This window comes from Lactuca serriola, chromosome 9 (assembly GCF_051521515.1).
Source record: "Lactuca serriola cultivar US96UC23 chromosome 9, Lser_US96UC23_V15, whole genome shotgun sequence".
NCBI classification, from domain to species: Eukaryota; Viridiplantae; Streptophyta; class Magnoliopsida; order Asterales; family Asteraceae; genus Lactuca; species Lactuca serriola.
In genome coordinates this window covers 92,671,017-92,695,568 of record NC_136416.1, presented here as the reverse complement: position 1 = coordinate 92,695,568, position 24,552 = coordinate 92,671,017, and positions in this window count along the sequence as shown.

The following is a 24,552-nucleotide window of genomic DNA, read 5'->3' as shown; positions in this document are numbered from 1 at the left end:
CAGAGAGGAACCGTTTCAAATTTGCACACGCGTCCACGACGTCAGTTAAAGAATGGACGTTTCAAATTCGCATGCGTTCCCTTTTTACCGCCGATTGAAATTCAATCCATAAGACTCCCGCCTGAGTCAGCAACCCTTCATCTTATCCTTGTAACGACATCTTTTAAATGATACGCCCACGTGGATTTATTTTGACCACGTCTTTATAATTACTCTTCGATCCAATGAAAAAGCCTGTAATTATTAGTACCAGAATTTTGGAAAATCAAAGATTTTCGTGCTAAGGGTGTAAAAAGAAAAGAAACAAAGCAAATCTTTTTAGGAATAAATGTGATGTCAATAATGACACGAAACAAATGATCCCGGGCACGAATCTCATCCTTCAAAGTCAAGAGAGACCTTAAAGTGTTAGTGTGGTTTCCCGTTGAATAACGATCAAACACTTATTAAGAAGTGTTGAAAGGCTTCTTTTAATTAGGCTTCGTAAGGTGGATTTAGCTTTGATTCAACAGTCCTAATCTTGAAATAAGATAGAAAGTGAACAAAGTACTTGTGAGACCGGAGAAGTCTGTTGAACAAGTAGGCATGTAATAATTTTCAAGTAGCTGGTAAATATAAAATCTCAAAAAAATAAAACTGGATCCCAAGGGAAGAAACGTTATGGTGTTTAACAATTTCATAGGAATCACACAAAAAGAAAAAAACTTGAGATTTCATGAGGAGACGTCCGTCAATTTATTAGTGAAAACTTGAGCAAATTGATTGTTCACCGTCAATTCAGATTTGGTATTGAATTTTGGGTTTCACTCAGCTCGTAGTGGCACGAAACTAAGATCATAAACACAGTTTTTGAGTAACCATAAACCTCAGTGGTAATTTCTGAGAGTCTCAAGGGTTACAGTGATGAAACGAATTGAATGGAGAAAAGTAATGGAGATGGTGTAAGAAAGAAAAGTACCTCTGCTATAAAAGTAGGACCAAGCAGAAAACTCTTATCTCATGTGAGAAGAGAGTTCGGTAGCTCTTGATTAGAATAAATGTGATAGCCTAATTGGGAAGACAAGGTTTGTGTATACCAAGTCATTAAGGCTGTTATTCAGAATCTGATGAGGCTTTGGGCACAAACAGCGGCATGCTTCTAGGGACACTTAACTAATCCATCAAACATATCCCCATAAACGAACGAACACACATATAAAAATTAAAGACAAAAAGCAAGTGAAGAACAAAATATTTTTGGAGTTTTGATATATAAAAAAAAAATAATAAAAATAAGACTAAGAAAGAAAATAAAAAAAATAAAAAAATAAACTTTGGAAAAGAAAAGAAAAACAAAAAAACTTTGGAACCGAACCCGAGCGCTTGGTTGGTTTCGGTTGAGAAAATTTTTGAAAAACCGAACCCGAGCGTTCGGTTGGTTTCGGTTTTGAAAAATTTTGAAAAACCAAACCCGAGCGTTCGGTTGGTTTCGGTTTTGAAAAATTTTGAAAAACCGAACCCGAGCGTTCGCTTGGTTTTGGTTTTGAAAAATTTTGAAAAACCGAACCCGAGCGTTCGGTTGGTTTCGGTTTTGAAAAATTTTGAAAAACCGAACCCGAGCGTTCGGTTGGTTTCGGTTTTGAAAAATTTTGAAAAACCGAACCCGAACCTTCGGTTGGTTTCGGTTTTGGAAAATTTTGAAAAAACCAAGGAATTTAGACTTTCAAAAAGGAAATACTTTTGACAAAAAGATAAACAACTTTGTACATGAAATTTACAACCAAGACAACTACCTTTGGATTGATGGGCGAGTGCAGGTGATTCAACCGAACCCGAACGTTCGGTTTATTTCGCTTCTTACGTTTGAGATCGAGAGGTAGTTTGTGGTACTGATTCTGATTCCATCATACCTAGCCCTTGTAGAATTTTGTTGAATGAGGCTTCAGGAAGAGCTTTGGTAAAGACATCAGCCAGTTGATCAGTGGTTCTAACAAAGTGGACTTCAACATTTCCATCTTCCACATGATCTTTGATGAAGTGATACCTCAGTGCTATGTGCTTCGTCTTGGAGTGTTGCACTGGGTTATGACAGATCCTAATTGCACTTTCAGAGTCGCAATATAGTGGGATCTTTTTCATATTGAGTCCATAGTCTCGGAGTTGACTCTGGATCCAAATCACTTGAGAGGTACAGGATGCCGCTGCAATGTATTCTGCTTCAGCTGTGGACAAAGACACACACGTTTGTTTCTTGGATTGCCAGCTAACCAACTTCCCGTCAAGGAATTGGCAGCCTCCAGTGGTGCTTTTCCTGTCGAGTCCACAACCTCCAAGGTCTGCATCTGAGTAGGCTTGAACGAAGAAGCCTGAATTAGATGGATACCATAGACCTAAGGAGGTAGTTCGCTTGAGATATCGTAGAATGTTCTTCACTGCAAGCATGTGAGGTTCGCGTGGGTTTGCCTGAAATCTAGCGCAGTAACAAACAGAAAACATTATGTCAGGCCTGCTAGTAGTGAGATACATCAGGGAGCCTATCATCTGACGATAAAGCGTAATATCAACAGCCGGTTTGTCCAAGGATGGGGTGAGCTTGGTGCCGAACGCCATTGGAACTTTAACTTTGGAATCTCCCATAATGCCAAATTTTGCAAGGAATGTCTTGAGAATCTTGAGCTTCAGGGGTTTCTTGTGGTACTAAGCTTTCGGGCGTTGATGCACCTTCGGATGGTGAGGCACTTTCGGTTGGTGTGGTACTTTCGGTTGGCAAAGTGCTTGGCTCCCCCTCAACTTGTGAGCTTAGCTGGGATGATGATGGTAGATTCTCCCCCTCGACTGAAGCATTGGGTGATGGAGAAGCGTCAGAACTCGATCCTCCTTCATTCATTCTTCTTGCAGCATCTTCGACAATTTGCTTCATATGATCGACCTTGTTGTCTATTGCGCCTGCTTCTTATAGAGTGGATTTCTCTGGTTCATCAAAGAGCTCCATGAATTGCTCGAATAGATTAGCAATCGAGGCTGTGACTTGGCCAGTATGAGGAAAGATTTCCCCAGCTGTGTCGTCGTTGGCCTTTAGCTTTTTGATAAAGCTATCATCAAAAGTCACGTAGTAAGTTTCTTCTATTCTCCTTGAACGCTTGTTTAATACCCTGTATGCTTTAGAAGTGAGAGAATAGCCCAGAAATATTCCTTCGTTGGCTTTGACATCAAACTTGTTTCGGTGTTCTTTGGAATTGAAAATGAAACACCTTGAACCGAACACATGGAAGAACTTCACATTTGGCTTCCTGTTGTTGATAATCTCATAAGGAGTGAGCGTGAACCGCTTGTTGAGATATGACCTGTTCTGTGTAAAACAAGCAGCAGAAATAGCATCAGCCCAAAAATAAAGAGGTAAGGAAGCGAAAATTAACATGGTTCGGGCTGCTTCACACAAAGATCGGTTTCGTCTTTCGACAATCCCGTTTTGTTGAGGTGTGTAGGGAGCTGAAAAGTTGTGACTAATGCCCTTTTCTGCCAGGAATTATTCGAATTCTCTATTTTTGAATTCCAGACCATTGTCGCTCCTGATGTTGCGAACGACCTTCTTCAGCTGTACTTCAATCTGCTTGATGAACACTTTTAGCTTGTGAGTCGCTTCAGAAAGAACACCCATGTAAAACGCGAAAAGTCATCAACAATAACAAGAATATACTTGCTACCACCGATGCTTTCGATAGATGATGGACCACACAAATCAACATGAAGTAATTCTAGTGGTTCAACAACTTTAGTGTTTATTATAGATGGATGACTTTGACGACTCTGCTTCTCCATTTCACATGCAGCACACAGATGGTCTCTATCGAACTTGAGTAGGGGAAGACCTCGAACATGACCTCCAGTGACAAGTTTGTTGATGTCCTTAAAGTTAAGATGAGAGAGCCTTCGGTGCCACAGCCAGCTTTCGTCAGATTCCGCTTTTGATAACAAGCAGATAGCTGGGTTTCCTTTGATAGGTTTGAGGTTTAGAGGAAACATTTCACCTTTACGCTCCGATTTGAGAATAACTCTTTTCGTCTTCTTCTGAATTATTTCAGAACCCTCATCGTCGAATGAGACTTTGAGACCGGTACCTCCAACAAGCTGAGATACACTGATGAGGTTGTGTTGTAGCCCTTCCACATATGCAACCTTCCTTATCGTGAAGTCACCGTTTGTAATCATTCCATAGCCTTTTATGGTGCCAAAGGAGTTGTTCCCGAACTTGACGTTTCCACCATTTGAAAGAGACCTGTATTCCCTTAGCTCTTCCTTTCTTCCTGTCATGTGACGCGAGCAACCACTATCAATGTACCATTCTTCGTCAAACTGCTCGTCACTGATAACCTGCAAAAATTAAGCAGATTTAGGAACCCAAAGTTTCTTGGGTCCTTGTGAGCCTTTCATAGGAACAGGAATAGTAAGAGAGATGTCAACTAAATATGTTCTTTTTATTAGAGTTGTTTCATCTTTCTTTTTGATGGTAAAAACTTTAATTTTATTGGGATTCGATGCTTTTGGTTCAGATTCAGGTTTAACTGATGAAACTTTCTGTTTTCCTTTTTGTTCAACTGATGATTGAGAATTTTGAGAGGAAACAGAATGGGATTTAGAACGAGGTGGAGAGGAATTAGAAGAGTTTGAAGAATTAAAGGAGTTAGAATGAGAGAGCTTAGATTGAGATGACTTCTTGACTGGAGACTCTAGGTGACCCTTTTGCTTTTGATCATTAGTGGGACTGACACTAGAGTTTTGATCTCTTTTGATTTCAGAACCGAACCTTTGCTTTCGGTTGATGTAGTTCTCTGAACCGAACTTCTGCTTTCGGTTGGAATCATTTTCTGAACAGGACTCTTCTCTGACTTTAAGTTCTTGTCTTGATGCGAGAAATAGGCATTCTGAGATTGCCAAAACTATTTTCTTTTAGAGAGATTCTTCCTGTATCTCTAATTCCTTTGACGTTTTTGATTTCTCATCTGCTTCGGTTGATGATGGATGTTAGCTTTCGGTTTCGGTTTTTCTTTGGCTGGTTGACTCCGAACTGATGAGGTTTCACTTGGGGATTTGACTTCTTTTGCAGGAATTTCTTTTTCCTGAGGAATATCTTTTGTACCACTAGTACTTGGCACATCGAAGTTATCAGGTTTATTCAAAGGTTCTGGCACATATCTGCCTTTGATTTTCCATGAAGTTCTTTCAGACAAACCTACAGTTTCATCAGCATTGTCAATGGGAGCTGACCAGAAGAATTCGTCACAGCCATCAGCATTGTCTTCGTTTACAATAGCTGTGAGTTCAGCAGTCTGATGTTCGGTTATGCCTGTGACCTTGTATACCTGATTTGGAGTGGTTATAACCTTTTGATATACTACGGCCTTCTCTGCAAGAATCGGGGACTTTTGTTGGGACAAACGAGCGAACTCCACTGAATTTTCTGAAATTAGATTCTTGTGGTTTTCAGGTTCGCTTTTTACAAATTCTGAACAGTCAACCGTGTCCTCTACAGAAATTTCACTCATATTGTCGTCTTCATTAAGCTCAGATGCATTTTCAACATCAATTTTATTTTCTTAGCTCAAGTTGGCGTTTAAAGAGTCAAACTTTTGTATGGTTTCGGTTCTCAATTTCAGTTTATCATTTTCATCCAAAAGGTTTTTAAGCATGTCCTTATGGTCCTTGGACTTAATAAAATATTCAATTTTGTCCAGTCCATACATGTACGTCGGATTAACGTCCTCAGATGAAATAACACTCTCACAATTATACGCTTCAGCATCAATTTCATCCTCCTTAAACTCAAGGAAGGGTAAAATCATACGATGAATCTTTTGTCCTATTTCACAATCCAAATGAAGCTGAGTAATATTAGTGTAAAGACGTTTGGCAATCAAACAAAAAACATTTCGCTGTTTCAAAAGCTTTAAATTGTCTCTTTGCAAATAAATGTTTTCGTCTTTTATTTTGATTAATTCCGACTCCTTCAGTTCGATCCACATGCGCCGTTCCTCACTCTTCGAAGACACCCTGCTTAATTGGTCAGTTAGGTTAGAATTGGTGACTCGAGTTTGAGTTAGACTACTATCTAAATGAGATATTCTTGAATTGACACTTTTTAATTCTTTTTCATAAGAGCATTGTGGGACTTTAAAAGAGACAAAGACTGATTGTACCTTCTTGATCAGTTCATCAAGCTCGTTGAACTGCACGCTGAGCGGTTTAGCTGTAAAGCACAAATCCTGTTGCTCCTTCGGTTCATCATTCCCACCATCAGTGTTGTATCCCCTCATCTGAGATACGTCAGACACCATTAAGCATCTTCCTCCACTGCTCTCTTCTTTCGCCACATGAGCCTTTCCATGAGTAGGCTTCCTCACTTCATCATCTTCAGAGTCGGTTGACCAGACCTCCACGCCACCGAACTCATCATCAGCAACCGAACCCTGAACAATTAGAGCGTTCATTGAAGGGTGATCGGTAGATTTCTTCTTCCTAATTTCATCCAGCTTTTTCTGCAACAAATCTTCTTCATCCTTTTCCTCATCCTTCTCTGCCATCTTTTTAAGGACACAATCCTTTGCATAGTGGTTCTTTCCTCCACAATAGTAGTAGCTTACTCCGGAATCTCCTTCAGCCTTTGGTCTTTCTTTGACTCTTCAGCCTTCGGTTCATCTTTGACCTTTTCAGAACTATAACTCCCCTGCCAATTTCGGTTCTTGTTAGAGGGGAATCTCTTCTTGATGAACCTCTTGGGGTTTGACACCATCATGGCATAGTCCTCAGAAGTGAGGTCATAATCCTCCAAGTTGAGGTCTTCGTCCTCCATCATAACTTTACTTTTGGACAAGAGGGCTAACGAACCTAGGCTTGAAACCACATTCTTCTCCTGCAACACGATCTTCTCCTGAGATTTCAAGATACCCACCAGTTTCGCCAAAGAGTAGGATTTAAATTGCTCGTGCGCTTTAACTGCGGACACTATTGCTCTCCACTCGGATCTGAGACCGTTTAAAAACGTAACCTTCTACTCAATAAGCTTCCTTTCGATGTCGTGCTTGATCATCTTGCTAAGAAGATGATTGAAGCGATCGAACGTTTGGGTCACCGTTTCTTCGGCTCCTTGCTTGAATTCACCAAACTCAGACAAGAGTAAGGTTTGAATGGAGTGTTCAAGATCTTCGTCTGTAGAGTACAATTCACGTAGCCTATCCCACATCTCTTTTGCCGTCGTGCATGAACTCACCAGCCTGAAAGTATCGGACTGAAGGGCGAATCTGATCAATCTTAACGCCTTGATATTGCACTGAAATTTATCTTTTTTATCTTGCACAATATCTTTAACATCTTTCAGAAGATCATTATACTCCTTTTGAGTTTTAATAATCCTTGAAGTTGCAGAGTGAGAAAATGGTCCAGAAATAATTGCTTCCCAGATGAGGTATCCATTATCCTCAGATCCTATAATGTAATCTTCAAAGTGATGCGCCCAGACTTCATAATCATGGGTGTACAGGATGGGAATCTTCGTTGTTGATCCAATGCTGTTCGAGATATTGATGGGATTCGATTGCGACTCATCCATAATGATCGAATAACCTGTTCAAAGATCAGACTTGTAATAAATCAAATTAGGGCAAAACAATAAATATCGAGATACGTCAATAATGAGATGACGGCTCAATAAATATCAGTAATTGCGGAATAACCCTAATCGAAACCTTTTTCACAGAAAAGAAGTGTATCGATTACACAGCCTCCTGCTCTGATACCAATTGATAAGTTAAAAACTAACTTGAAGATCGATTAGATCTATAAAACAGGTGAAGAAATAAACAAGTAAACAGCAAGAACACAATAATGGATCAAAGATGTCGAATGATTAATCAACAATCCTCAGAAGAGCTCGATAAAGAGCTACTACTGTAGAGGATTAAAGGGTTTACAAGAACGATAAAGAAATCTGTAAACTATCGTAATTGCTATCGTCTTCTAGATCGTTAACCTAACATGCATGCAAGCACATTATTATATAGTAAACCCTACAAGCTCACGGTTGGACAGGCCCAAACGGAGTGCAAAACTTGGACTATAAACCGAGCCCATTGACGCAATACAAAATAAATCTGCTACCCAACACTTGTTATAAGGAAAGGTGATGATATCGAAGATGGATATATAAGGTTGATGAAAGAACTACTGGTTAATGGTAAAGGAAGGAAGCATCAACATCGTTGAGCAGTTAAAATTTATGATATAGTCAAATAATTACAATATGCATGATTATGAAACTTACCTAGAAAAACTTACTCAAACATGTAGTGAAATCCTTTTGGATTATAAAAAATCCTTAGATGAAAAGAACATAGCAACCCAAGAGCTGTACAACTTAAGAGGAATACTATAAGACAAGAAGCTTAAGGTCACTATGTTAGAGAGAGATCTATTGTTAGAAAAAGATGTTAGGTTGCTTAGTGAAACTGAGATAGATAGCTTTCAATCAACGTATCTACCTTGAGTTGAAAATGTATGCTTAAATCAATTAATAGAAAAGTTCTTTAATGAAAGTGAAGCAACTGAAAATCTTGTTAATAATGGATCAACAGACAACACCTATAACTTAGGTTGGTCAGTGGACTACCCTACCAAAGAGAAATCTCCATCGAGGTATGATTCTGCTCATCCCTATGTCCTACATGACACACCATTTCACTTTCCTATAAATGAAAAGATTCTCTCATAAACATCAGGAATCTCTAAAGATTCTTATTCATTACATGTCATTGGAGGAATCTGGCTTGGCTAAGGAACCTAAGTGGACGAGGAAATTATTCTAGAAGGACCAAACATGTCCCCAAAATCTGATGTTGACAAAGAGATTATTTTGGAAAGACCTGACATATCCATGAAAAATAATGTCTCCGAAGTTATTACTACTGCACCCTCTGTGGTATCTCATTTTTTTACCTTCAACAAAAGTCTCACCGGAGACCTCTTTTAAGTCAACCTACAAAATTCAAGATCTTCCAAAAAGGAGTAAGAATGAACAAATTTGAAATTCGACAATGTTCTTAATGTCATGAACTCTATAATTCCGATGATTAATCACCCAGACCATACCAAAGTCCAAACTTTTCAAAAGCAAAATACCTAAATTGAACAAATCTAACGTTTTGTCACCAAAGGACTAGGTAAAGCAATCATTGAAAGTTTAAATGAAATCTCGCATAAAGAAAAGACATGCTGAGTCAAATCGCAAGGTTACAGAAAACAAAAGGTGAAAATTTTCAAAGAAAAAGCTTTCATCTAACTCTGCGGTAGAAAACTCTTTTCAAAACAAATTTGCACAAAACACTTTTGTCCAAACAAAACCTTCGAAAAAACTGAAAAAGGAAAAAAAAGTTCAAAAGTGCTAACAGATTGCCATGTCTTTTAAAGCCTCATATCCCCAAACCTGTGAAAAAAACAAAATTTTAGTTGTTACTCCTCTTAAAAAGATCTCTGACCAAAAACTCAAGAACGTCATGGTTGGAAACACCACATTTGATAAGAAAAATCTTGAGAAATATGTTTATTTTGTTCCAAAATCAAAACCTAGGTAAAAAATATGGATAAATGGAAAGAAACTGACATTTAGTTCTTATCCATATATTAAGAAAATTGTCTCTAGGTCTAAGTCTATCAAGGTAGATCTTGTTTCAGAAAGGATATAGGAACAAAAGGATGCCAAGAACACCACATCGTCATAAGTTATGAAGCCGCAGATCACAACAACACCTAAAACTGCATCTTCTTTTGAAAAATTTGTTAAGAAATCACTCTATGTTGTTGCGGGTCCCTAACAAGTTTTTGTGCCCAAATCAACTGAATGATTATGCAGGAAATGTGCGAGGAGGATCACGGAATAGAATGGTTAACTAATAACATCTGCTCCATGAACATGACAGGAAGGTTGGAATACCTTCGTGACTTTAAGGCAGTCACACACACTGTGGTCAAGTAACTTTTAGAAACGATGCCATCAAAAATGTACGAGGATATGGTTTTTTGACGAATGGGAATTTATCGATACGAAGGGTTGCGTATGTCGAAGGCTTAAAGCACAATTTGATAAGTGTTGGTAGAATTTGCAAGTTGATACTTTTTTTTTGAATTCAATGATGAATACATTATGATGAAGGATAGATCAAGATGTTTAATTGAATGAAGCTTTGTCGGAACAATGTTCTCATTAGACATTTATCTCGTCATCAGTAGACCACAACTGTGTTTTATGTCAAAAGCAATCTCTGAGGTCAGTTGCCTATGGCACCGAAAACTTGATCACCTTAATTTTGAGTATATTAATAACTTGGTTAGTAGAGAAATGGTTCGAGGATTGTCTGCCCTCAAATTTGACAATGAAACTTTATGCCTTGCTTGTGATTGTGGAAAACAAATGAACGGAAGTAATCCATTGATCATAGATTCCTTAGTTGTTGAACCCTTGGAATTACTTCATATTGATCTCTATGGTCCATCAACTGTACTTAGTCTCCATCATAAGTAGTACATTTTAGTTATCGTTGATGATTATACTCGCTTCACATGTGGTTTCTTCTTGTGACTAAAATCCGAAACACCATAGACCTTGAAAAACTTCATTAAGGAAATCAAACTTCAAATCATGCTTCCCATCAGAAAGATACGAAGTGAAAACGAAACAGAGTTCACAAATGGACTTCTAAATGACTTCTTGGTGTCCAAACAAATCAATCACAACTTCTCGACACCATATATACCGCAACAGAATGGTGTGGTGGAAAGAAGGAAAATAACTCTTGTAGAAGCTGTGAGGTTTATGCTCAACGCCACAAATTTGCCTCCTTACTTTTGGGCCAAAGCAGTTGCGACAAATTGCTTCGTTCAAAGCCGAAGCATCATCAACCAACGCCTCAACAAGACTCCATACCAAGGTTTGAATAATTGAAAACCCAATGTACATTTCTTTCACATCTTTGGATGTAGGAGTTTTATGGTCAACAACAAGAAGCATCTGAGCAAGTTCACACCTAAATCTGAAGAAGGAATCTTTTGGGGATATTCTACAAAAATAAGTTGCATATAGAGTTCTAATACGAAGAACAAGGATAATTGAATAAAGATTTGACAAGAAATTTGATGATATATATATCCAAAAAAATGCTCTAGTCAATGAAACGAAGTTTATTATGGAGAATGATAACCCAATCAAATATGAACCTCTAAATATTCTTGATGTTAATTATGATACTCTATTTGATCATACAGAGACTAGGAGACTATCTGAAATTCTAGTCTAACCAACTGCATAATTACAACATACCAAAGATTCCATGCCTTCTTTTTCCAAAGACTCCCCTCATATAACTTTTACCACGCCTGTCGAGGGGGAACACATACCTGCTATTTTAAAGGTTGTCATAACCATCAAGGTCCTAATCTTGGAAGGAGTTGTCCCAAGAGTCTATACTCGATCGCATGTCTCTAAAGAGTTAGAAGATTCTGAAGAAGATGTTGATGAAATAGAAATATGAGATGAAATTCCCTAAATTCCCATACTTATAGTCTAAGGGGAACCATCAACTTTGTAGGGGGAACCTTCATCTACAGCTACACCACCGATTCCTACGGTCCAAGATTTATCTACGAGATGTTCACAAACCGAGGGGAAAACAACTTCAATTCGTTCAAAAAGAAATTCTTCTTAATGTAGAATACATTCCATCCAATGTAGCTGCAGAACATCATCAATCATGCCGGCAAATCTGGACTACAAATCACCCCCCTGGCTAAATAATAGAAAGTCCTCTTGCTGGTATTAGAACTCGATCATCCAAAGACATGACCAAACATTGTCAGTATGAAACACTCATTTCATCGACTGGTACCATAACTATTAAAGAATCCCTTCAGGATCATGATTGGACCATTGCAATGCAATAAGAGCTTGTAGAGTTCGAGAGAAACAAACTTTGGAAACTCGTTCTAAGCTAAAGGGACATACTGTAGTTAGAACTTGTTAGGTTTTTTTTCAACAAATTGGATGATACAGGTGTTGTAATTAGAAATAAATCCCAAGTTGTAGCAAAAGGTTGTTGTCAGTTAGTAGTAATTGACTACAAAGAAACATATGCTTCAATTGCGAGGCTAGAGACCATATGCATCTTCTTAGGGTATGCGACACATAAAAATGTTAAAGTACATTAAATGGATTCAAAAACCGCTTTCGTCAATGGAGAACTAAAATAAGATGTTACTTATAGAAGCCTCTAGGGTTTTAGAATCTTGATCTTCCTCATTACTGCTACAAATTGCAGAAAGTTGTTTATGGCTTCAAGGAAGCACCTATGGCTTGGTATGAAAATCTTTCTATGTTTCTTATTGAGTATGGATTCAAGTGTGGGGTCATTGATCCTACCCTCTTTTGACGTTCAAGTGAAAAGTATTTAATGCTTGTGTAAATCTATGTGGATGGCATCTTTTTTGGCTCAACTGATCAAGTTATGTTAGATGACTTTGCAATGCTCATGACAAGAAAATTTGAAATGACCGTGAATAGAGAGACTAATTTCTTTCTTGGTCTTCAAATCAAGCAAGTCCCACAAGGAATCTTCATTAATCAGGAAAAGTATACCACTAAAATGCTAAAGAAACAATCCATGGATAATTGTTCTTCGGCAAAGGTCCCTATGTCCTTGGTAACAAGATCACCGTTGATCCCACCGGAGAGTCAGTTGATCAAAAGATATACTGAGGAATGATTGGTTCTATACTATAATCGATTGCAAGTAGGCTATATATTGTCTTCACAACAGGTTGGTGTTCCAGATACCAAGCTAATCCTAAAGTATCTCGTATGACCTCAATCAAGCATATCTTTAAATACCTTAAAGGGAGCAAAGATTTAGGTATTTGGTACCCATCAGGGAAAGACTTTAGTTTGCAAGCTTTCACAGACTCAAACCATGTGGGATGCAAATTAGACTACAAAAGCACTTATGGATAATGTTGATTCCTTGGTGGAAGATTGATGAGTTGGTATTCAAAAAACAAAACTGTGTGTCACTCTCCACCGTAGAGGTAGAATACATTGTTGCTGCCAGTTACTACTCACAAGTCTTATGGATTAAAACAAAACTCATGGACTACGGCTACAAAATGCTTCACATCCCAATTTACTATCATTCTAAAAGTGTCATTGCTATTTCGCATAATCCCATTAACAAGTCCAAGATAAAGCACATTGAATTTTGTTATCATTTCTTTAAGGATCATATCCCTAAAGGTAGAATTGAAAACATATTTGTTCCTACACATGCAGAATAGCCGATGTTCTCACCAAAGCACTTGATTCCACAAAACTTAACAGATTTTTAGCAATGTTAGGAATGTTGAATTATGACCCTCAGTTTTTCCAAAAGGGATAAATGGCGTGACTGCATATTCTTCATATCAAACAAATAGATATGCTTCATTTATCTTGTCACCACAAAATATTTGAAGCATAACTATTTGTCTATGTTTTAAAGTTCATCCATTTGAGTCTAACAACAGAGCACTAACATCATAAATTATTCCTGAGTAAACATTGTTCACCAAAGATTATTTATGATCTATGTACTCTCTATGTCACTTTATATTATTTATGTCTAACTTTGTGATTAAGTTATCCAAGAGTACAATGCCATACCACATTCTTAATCGAAGCCTCATACTACATTTCCTCTTTCTAAGAACACCAGAGTTGTTTTTCCTGTTGGTATTAAATAAAGTTTCAAAGGGTGTATTATTAATGAATCAGATCAAATCAAAAATTTTTCAAAGGAATTATTTTATTCTGAATCATTAGATACATTTCCCCCCTCAGAATGTAACACCCGGATTCAAGAAGTTTCCCATTTCGGAAATTATGGGCATTAAATGGATCAAGTTAGGGTGCTGGACTTCCAAGGGTTTGGGTTTTAGATCCAATTGGCTGTGGATTATATAGATTATGTGATCCAAACTTTTGGTTTGTGTTTTTGGAACCCAAGGGTATAATGGTAAAAGTGATGCTTTAGACCTTTTCGTGAATTAAAGACTCTAGTTCAGAAGGTTTTAAGTCAAAGGAGATTAGATGGGATTGTAGGGCTTTTCATTATCTTTCCAATAATATAAAGAACACCAAAGACAGTGTTAGGATGAATAAGTTATGTTAATTGGAACTAAGAATGGGAATAAGTTTTGGTTGTATGCTAGTCGTACATGGTAAGTACGCTGAGCGTACTTAGCTTAAACTGGTTATGGTGATTCTCTCTAGTATGTTGGGCGTACTTGTGGCTGGGTCAAACCCTAATATTTGGGTGTGGGACCCTATTTTAAGACCTTAACCTGTTGGAAACCCTTCTTACCTTTAGCCTCCACCCTTTAAAGTAGTTCCCTCGAAACCCTAGCCCCATTTGTGAGATTCTTCAGTTCTTTGAGTGATTTAGAGTGTTCTTGGTGCATATTGGAAAAGATTGAGCTAATTGATGAAGTGTTGGTTGGCTTGGAGCTTGTAGATACATACCTTGTTCATCTTGATCTTTCTTTTGGAGGTATAAAGTTCCAAATTTTATGGCTCTTTAGTGTATATCTAGATGTAGGTATGTTATAAGAATGTTTTGGTCCCATGGATTGGATCTTGTGAGTAGAAGTTACTCAAGAACCTTTAGGCATCATTTCTAGCTATTTCTGAGGTCATTAAGTCATAAAAATCTAATCTTGGTGGGTATATCTCTTCCATGCATGAGTTAATGTCCCGTGGGCAAAGATATGAATCTAGGGATTTGGTTTGGACTGTATTAAGCCATTGAAAGTCATGAAGTCAGGTAATTTACGACTTCATAAATCCCTTAGAATCAGATCTGGGAGTTGGACATTAGGTCTTAAGGTATTAAGAGCTTAGAAAGTGGTTTTGGGCTTCAGCTGTCATACGTTGGGTGTACCCTCCTGGTACGCTGTGCGTAACAGGTTTCAGCCCGTTAACTTTTCTTTGAGAAAGCAGTACGTTGGGAGCAGTAGGGTGGAAGGGAAAAATAGTATTTTACCCATTAGCATGATAGAATATGATTGGACCATTGATTATGGGTTATTTACCCCATTATTGATTAGGGGTAACCTTTCGATATGTTTAGTAAGAGGATCCCTATAGCAGCAGTGCTTCTGTGATTCGGGTATCTTCAGATTGAGGTGAGTCTCCTCACTATACTTGTTGGTCGAAGGAACAAATGTTGATCCACTGGATTATGTTGTTAGATAGTAGTTGTCTTCGTGACGCTTACTTATATGCCTGTATTTTCTTGTAGTCTTTGTGACTCTTGCTAGTATGATTGTATATTCAGATGTAGGTGTGAAATAGACCCATACTAGTTGAAAGATACCAAAGGAGTCGGAAGGGACCCAGAGGGTCGGATGGGACTCAGCATGTCGGAAGGCAATCGAGTTTTCAGATGGGACTCAGAGGGTCGGAAGCGATGCAGGGGTTAAATAGACATGCTACAACTTTAGGATGATATGAAGGTATGATTTGCATGTTTAGGCTGATATGTATGTATGGTATGTGGTATTTTGGGGAACTCATTAAACTTTGTTCTCATGGTTTTATGTTTTTTGTTTTAGGTACTACTAGTTTTAAAGGGAAGGGCCCAGTGTGACTGCACTGCATCCCCCAGAGTTTTCCATATTGGCTATTTATGATTCTTACTCTGATGTTTATTTGATTTAAGCACATTTTTTTTGGGACAATTTCATTGTATGAATTATTGTTTTGAAAATGAAAATTTTACTATTAATTTTTGATATGTTACAAGTTGGTATTAGATTCTTGGTTTGAGGGATTCGGGCACATTCTCGGGTGTATCTGAACTCAAATTGAGGAAATGGTAATCTTTATAAAACAAAACGAGTTTTATAAAAGATTATTATATAAAAAAGGGGTGCGATGCATGCAATCGGCCGAGCTCAAGTATGTGATTCTCATAATACCCATACATGATGTTTTCTATTTCTTATGAGAATTACATGCTAGATTAGGGCTAAGGATCTGCTCAGGATTACATGATAGAATGCTAGGAGAGATGCCTTTATATGCTAATTGGTTAACCTTTTAGAATTGCATGATATAATGGATTTATGGCATTAGGTAGATTGACCTGATATGTGATGCCTTGTAGCTTAAGAGGAATTGGATGTTATGTTTAATTTGGAATCTATATTAGTAGTAAGTGAGCTTGAGATGTCCTTTGATTGGTTTATGGCTTGGAGTGTTATTGTGCAAATGTTGCTTACTTTGTGCTTTGTGGGACTCTTGGTGATGTAAGTTAACTATTAAGTGAATATGTTAAGTCACACGTTGCATAGGTTAAATAATCTCAGAGTGATTGATTTGGCTTTACTGCGCAACTCTCGATTCAGTCTAACCATTGTAGGGATAAGTCTTTTAGTCGATGGATTATCTAAGCTTTGTGGCATCTGATGGTATTCATGAAGTAGTTAGTTGAACTTAATGGGAGTTCTTCAACAGCTGATGGTTGGGTGAGGTCGGGAACCTAGGCGATCCTAGGAAGTGTTTAGTGGGTTTGGATGCACAATTTAATGGGTATTTGGATTACCAGTTTGGTAAGGTGACACATAGGATTCATGATGATTCTTGAGGAAAGTATGGATAGGTGTGGAAGGTAGTATGTAACACCCATGTTTATGGGCTTGCCATTTTTAGCAATGTAATAGTCTAGGTTAACCTTTGTAACCCAATTTGAAATAATAAAAAAATGTATTATTTGTGAATTATGTGATTTATGTGTTTATTTTCTTAATTATTATAATTTAATGAATTAAGAATAAAATAAGCTTCAAAATTTAAATATTAGATAAAGTCGAAATCTATGGATAAAGTTGTAGTGGCTGAAACAAGGTTTCCGAATATATATAGAACGCCCAAATCTGACTTCGTATGAGGAAGTTATGATTTTCTGAAGTTTCGACTTGGCAGTACGCAGCCCGAATACTCGATTTGAGATCGAGCGGTTTTTAGCCGAAACAATCTAAACGAGAATCGAAGATCTCGTTGTTAGTAGCGAAACGATGAAAAGTTAGGCGAGAATCGAAGATCCCGCGTAGCCTCGTACGCCCAGCATACGTGCGAGGTTCAACCCCTATAAAAGGCTTGCAAGGACAACCGATTTCTTTTGCCGTTTTCTTCCTTTCTCTCTAAGTTTTGCCTCGTTTTGCGTGTCGTTTATACCCCGAAGCCCCGGTATTATTCTCGAGCCCCAAAGCAAGATTCGAAGTCCTGAGAATCCCGAGAAGTGAGATTTCCGAGCCGAAGCCCTGCCCGCGAGGAGCCCGGTTTTTGTGAAGATCGTCCATATCTACGGAGAAACACTACTTCTGCAAGCCGTAGTGCTGCCCGATCATCTTCTGATCAAGTGAGTGTGTAGTCATTTTCGTCCAACACATTATTATGAAGTATTTTATACGAAATACGTGTTACATGTATACTTTGTTGCTTATATGTGTGAATGTATATTCACTTTCTTTTATCTCATAGATCTGATTTATTCTCTATGAAATACATGTTATGTGTGTATGCCTCATCTGTTATGTGGAAAAATGTATTGATCGAGCATGCTATACAGGTTTTAAACTTTGTATAAAAATATATATTTTTATCTACTAATATGTTGGGTAGAACATGAGTAGATAATTGGTGTGTAATAAACAAATGAGAGGCCTCGATGTTGTTGGTGTTATTCTAGTCATTCAGTAGAGTATGGATGATGACCACGGACTATTTTAGGCAGTCCTGTGGAACACTAGCAGGCTCATAACCTATAGGTGTTGTGAACGATGTGTTCATCGGTGTACTCTATCCCCCTCATGGTTGCCTTTAGGATATTTATTGCTAAGGAAGCCCCTTTGCAGTAATGTCCGTCCCGATAAAAATCCTAGATTAGGTCCCTTATAATAGATGTTGTTTTAGGGACGTAAAGTGAGGATAACGGGAATGGGTAATCGGGTTATTGTTGATTGTTGAAATTAAATATAATTATTTATTGTGGGTTGAAAACCCTACATGCTCACTAGGCTCCCAAGCCTGACCCACTCAGTTTTATTTGCATTATAGGAAGTGGCGCAAGGGCATAAGATGGATGAATCATCAAGTTGTTTTGTTTACAAGTCTGTATATGTACATATTTGTTGAATGACTTGTAATGTTATCGTTTATGCTTTATGGTCTATATCGGATTATGACATCCCGACTTTTGATTATGAAATGAAATCATATTTCTTTATGAAATGTTTTGATAAAAATCTATTTTATCATGTTTTTTCTTTGGGAACAAATTCCGCATCTCTTTTAAAAATCAAAAGGATTTACTCTGAATATGTTTAAAAAGCATAAATGAAACCGGTCTTTTCTGGCCGAGATTTTGGGGATGTCACATAGTATTTGGCTCGTACTACTGAAAGCATAGGATCCGTACTCGAACTAGGAAAAGTCACAAAGAATCTAGGAAGCTTGTGGGATGAGGATTCTTTGGGTACGTTCTGATTATTGCTTGGTTTGATTTCAGAATGGCGATGAGCAGTCATGGAGGATGATCTAGTTCATGAGTAGGCTCTGGTGCAAAGCCAATTGATGTGGGAATGTATTAGTTATTCACTTCACCCACCGACATAACTACATATCAGCCTCCTGGGGATTGTGGAAGGAATTATAGGGCCCCGAGTTCATGTTGGATTGAGGAGATTAAGGGTTTTTTCTGCACCAATACCTATCTCGTAGAAGCCAACGTTCGGTTTTCTTTAGATCTCTTGCATCATGCATCAATGAGTTATTGGGAACTGATTGTGGAATCTATTACGCTTACTGAGTTGGAGTCCATGTCTTGGGATGAGTTTGTGATATGATATAGGACAATGTTTGCATTAGCTATAGAGGTGCAACAGTTGGCAAAGGAGTTTCAAGACCTTCTCCAGACTACTCAGAGTGTGGCAGAGGTCCCTGCTAAGTTTCAGGAGAGGGCTTTGATGGTTCCACAGTATGCGGCAGACACAAAGATGAAGAAGGAGAGGTATCATGATATATTGAGGGATGTCATCATGAAATTTATGAGCTTGACCAGCTGCAAGACCCTGAATGACATGATTTCTAGAGCCCGATAATGGGAGATCGAGTTGTAGCTTTGACTGAAGCACAGTCCGAAGCATATTTAGGTTGCAATGGGCCGGAAGAAGAGGACAATGTCATAGGATTCACGATTAGGAGGCCACTAGGGCCGGGGCTATTGTGCTGAGTGTGGGAGGACTCATGAGGGAAGCTATCATGAGAAAGGGAGGGGATGTTTCAGTTGTGTTCACACGAGCTATTTCAGCATGGATTATCCTTGAGGCCCACTTCTGATATGTTTTCACTATAATCAGGTGGGCTAAAAGAAGGCTAGATGTTGGGCATTGTCAGGTGGAGCGGTGCGAGCGCCAACTCTAGCGAATATGAGGATTATAGATGATCGCGATAGAGAATGTAGGCTCCCATGTTAAGGAGCCAAGTGTTTCAGTTGTAAGCAGGGGGGATCCGAGTTCTATGAGTTAACATCACAAGTACGTATGGTATTTATGTCCATTATATTTGTATTATCATTAATTATGCCTGTGATTATATAATTGTGTGTGCGAGACGCTATGTTCGGTTTTAAGTTTCCACATAGGAATTAGAATTTCCCTATGATGGTCCAGTTATGATACTTCGAGGATTTTCATATGCCATTCTACATACCGAGAGCCGTGCATAGAGGGTATCCCAGTGAGCTGGTTTAGAACTTTGATATGCGAGACATCAACCAGCGATAGAGCAAGCCCTAAGTGGAGGAAGGCTAAGTGTTCTACTTAGAGGGCCAACATTCGATTTTATAATTGGTGGTTTAGGAAGGAGTCTGAGGAAGCTAAAGCATGATCATGTTAGATTCAAACGTGGGGCTTGTCGAGATCGTCCGTGATTGCAATACAAGGATGGATTGGAAAGTCACTAGTGTATGGTCGGCAATTGTCAAATTCTTACCTTCAGGGTGATTGATTACAGGTTCTCATAGGAATCATTTCATAGTAATTAGGTCATGGGATTGGTTACCTTCATGTTTTGTTAGAGGGTTATTCGTTCTTTGTCATCCGTTAAATTCGATCGAAGATGTTGGAAGTAATATCAGTGGAAGGTGCTTGGAAATATCAAATTTTGTTGAGATTTTGGGGTGTATTCATCTAGTTTTGGGTTGTGTGTACGCTAGGTCATTGGTCATGAAAGTTCGGTTCTTGTAAGCCCAGGTTGATGGCAGCCTTAAGTAGTGAAATTGTAGATAATTCCAAATGGGGGAAAACTCTTGGGGTTAATGGGAATATCTCCAAGTGAAAGTCAACTTGAATTTTCATTTCCAGGGTCAAGTGGATAGCTAGTTCTGTTTGTTGTTTGAGCCGAGAATTATGCAAGGGTTAATGTCAGCAACTAATTTTAATCAGCGAAGCATGGGTTGAAGATTCATAGTTATCTCGTCGATGGTAGGAAGCAGCGACTATGCCGCATCAGTTGTGGCGGATGGCGGGTATATGACTAGGTTCAGGTTAAGGGGTGTGTTAGATCCTCTCTTCCTTTTCTTGTATGATTAAGGTTTTGGGGTTCGAAGCATGACCCGAACACCTAATTGACGTATAGTCGGACGAGGTTTTGACTCATAATTGATATTGGTATGATAGATGGATAACAATACCATGGGTAAGGTAGATAGTGTTGGATATGGTGTCTAAGTCCATAACTTATTTGGTACATACTTGACCCGACCCGGCATGGTCCATTTGGGTTGCATTTCATCCAAACTATTTATGGATAATTTTATGAGAGTTATACACATATGTTTATTAATATATTATAAGTTATAATATATTAATATGAAGTCATGTTATTTAATTAGTCTTAGTCTTAAATTAATTATGAATTAATTTAGAGATTAAAAGGAAGACTAATTAGATTGTGGGCTATTGGTTTTATATAGTGTGGGCTAACACTCATTTGTTAATGGGCTAGGCTTATATGGAAGTCCATGGATGATCCATGGAGCTTTTAACCCATGGATCCTTGGAAAAGGAAAGGTCATGGGTTATTAGGGTTTCACCCTAATCATGTACACTATATAAGCATGCTTATGTTGCATGAAATAGCCACCTGTGTGACTAGTGTAACTAGAAAGTACGTGTGCTTGTGTGTGGCCGATTTCTATGTGTGTATACACTCTCTCAAAGTTTTCCAAGAGTTTGTGGTGAATTGTGATTCCATTTGAGGCATTCACACTATTGGTGCTTGGCCCTCAAACTCCTTAGGAATTGAACTCATCATCAAAAGGTATGTAATCTCATCAAATTCTTTTATGTTTAAAAGTACCCCATGCCATGTTAGATAGGTTATGAACCTTGGAAAAATTATTATTTTGCATGTATTTAGACAAACATAGATCCAAGGTTTATTAGGGTTGCATGCACACTTAGGAAGTGTTAGATTGCTCAAAACCCAATAGTGGTATCAGAGCCTAGGCTTGCTTGTTTGATACTTGATGCAAAATAGTGAAAAAAGTTGAAATTGTTGCTGTCTGGCTGATGGACTCGCCGAGTCCATGAGGGGACTCACCGAGTTCAAGGCAAAATTCATCCTACTCGGCGAGTAGGTTCGTGCACTCGGCGAGTAGAATGAACAGAATGCAGAATTTCGACTTTTGCTGCTGGAAATGGACTAGAAACATTACCCTAAACTGTTTTGGTGTTTTAAAACTTGTTTTAGTTGGTGTAATGGTTGTTCTAATCCATTTACAATAGCATATATCAAAATTCCATGATTTTTTATGTGTTCATATAATTCTTAAAATTTTGATGATCATGTTCATGTTCTTATGAATTTAGAAGATGATAGGAATTATTTGCTGAATTGTTTAGAATTAATTCTTGGTCATTTATGTGTTTTAATGGAGTCCATAATTTGTCCTCAAGTTATGGATATCCAAAGGTCACTTTTCTTTAACACACATTTAAACACATAAGTTACATGAAAATGAAGAGTCTTCATTTTTATGAACCTTTAATTCATAAGTTATGAAATGAAAAGTTTTGGATGGTTACAAAAGATGAAGAGTCTTGTCCTTAAGTTATGGAGGTTCAAGAGTCACTTCATTAATATAGTATAAGAACAAGTCATTTTACCGTTAGTAGACCTCATGCACGAAGCCGGTCTATAAGGTGGGTATAAGGTTGTTGCCTATAAAATGGCGACTTAATGGATGTCCACTCTCACCCACCGCTTGCTTGATCGGTGGAGGGTCGTTAGCCGAACGGGTAGGACAATGACTTTAAATTCTCACTAAAAGTATAATGATTATTATAAAGTAACTAACTGTTTTATTTAATTCCCAATCTTAGTTACTTTAGGAAAAATGTGAATTTGGTGCTAGCCCATGGAATTCACACTTTGTACCTTACCAAGTCGTTGGTGGAGCGTGTGTGGTTAACCGGCACACTAACTTGGACTAGTAAGGATCACGAAGGGTGACTTAATGTTTGTCATAGATCAATGGAGCGTGTGTGGTTAACCGGCACATTGATTGGGTGATAATATTAAGGGTACCAAGTGAATTGGTATGGTTATTCACACCTTGTTTTGTGATCCTCGGCATCCCAGTCACAAAATTTGAGCGGGCACACTCGAGATTGAAACATGCCATTGAAAAGTTCAATGAATCTCAAAAGATCTAGGAATTTCAAATCCAATTAAAACCTAATAAATTATTTCGTTTTTCATGGTGGAAATTGGTGAATCGTCATTCGCCTACCTTCAAATATTTTATAGCTTGGATTACGGCATCCCTCTTCCAAATTATAAAATATTGTGTTGGGTCCTAGCCTTAATATTTCATATTGGGTGTTATATTAAGGACTTTGAATCAACTAACTTGATTTTCTCCCATTATAGATGTCTGGTTCAGACAACTATGATCTTCCCAAATCTCTTGAAGATGGTGTCATTCAACATCATGCTTCACTTCCTCCACCTCCTCCAATTATTCTCCCTCACCCACAAGTTCTTGAAAAGTTTAAAGTCACTCAATCACTGTTGGCAAGCATAGTCTATGTGTGCTCACATCTTGGAGATAAAGTCATATATTGACAAGCCGGGAGAGTTGGGTGTCAAAGTCTCGTGAAGGTTGGATGTTCAATCACTTTCTTAGTAACATAGTGAGTCTCTTTGGGACTACTATGAGACAGACTATGACATGACCCTTAATGATGTTATCTATTTGCTTGGTGTTGTGGAATCAACAATGATTTGGAACACCAGTAAAGCAAATTTGATTAAAAGAACAACTTCCCAAGTCTTAAATGGACATTGACAATGGTAGCATTGGATATCTAGAAAAGGATTTCTCTTCCCAATGGATAGGGATCGGCTATAGTCAACTCGGTTGACCAAATAGTAAAGAGAAAGGCAAATTCTGAGATAGTCTCATGTGCCATTACCAAAGGGTCCATGTGTTTTGTTGCCAAAGGAAGGGGCATTGGTTGCGAAGCTGCCCTATTCACCTGAAAGGTCATAAGGTTGATCAAGTCAAGAGGTTTGACTCTACTTCGGGTAAAGTCCACTGTCTAACTCTATTAAGTTCCTATTTGGAGATTCTTATTACATAATGTGAATGGGTCACATGCTGATGTTTTTAAGAATCAAAGAAAAGATAGGAAGCTTAAAGTAAGTATATGTTGATTCTGATTGCAAAGGTGGGTTTTCGATCACATGGTTCGGCAATCAGAATTTTGAGCTGTTGCTTAAGAGTTATAATATATTGCTTATGAATAGATAACAACAAGGTTTTCATGTGGATTGTAAGGATAAGTTTTTCCGCAAAGTTTTAAAATAAAAGAAAAAAAGGGTTTTAATTTTATTTATTTTAAAAATATCCTTACAATGGCATCTGTGGAAAATTGTTGCTTATATGTTTCCAGTAATAGCAATATTGGAAAGTGGATTTGATTCCTTTATTTGTGGTAGTGTCTGAATTTACCGAATGAAGAAAGTTTTCATCACCCAAGTTTCAATTGGACAGAAACTTGGAATCATACAAGTTGTATTGTATGATGAATGAGAATTTTCATCTTTGAAAATTAAGACTAATTCTTTGATCACATGTATATGTGAGTCAATTGAAGGACTAAGGAATTAGGTACACTGGGTGTGCGCTGGTCAAGGTCCACCACAAAGATTGATTTGTCATGATTTACTAAAGATTAGTAAATATGATTATACTTATGAGGTTAAGTATAATTCTGTAACATTGGAAAGGTTACAATGTATGACAGAACAAATGAGAAGAATCAAATTAGGCAGAAAGATAAAAGTTTCTCAAATCTGAAAGGATGGGAGAGTACTTTAGTGTCATATTTCATGATCATCTTAATGATTATGAAACCATATCACAAATTCATACTCTA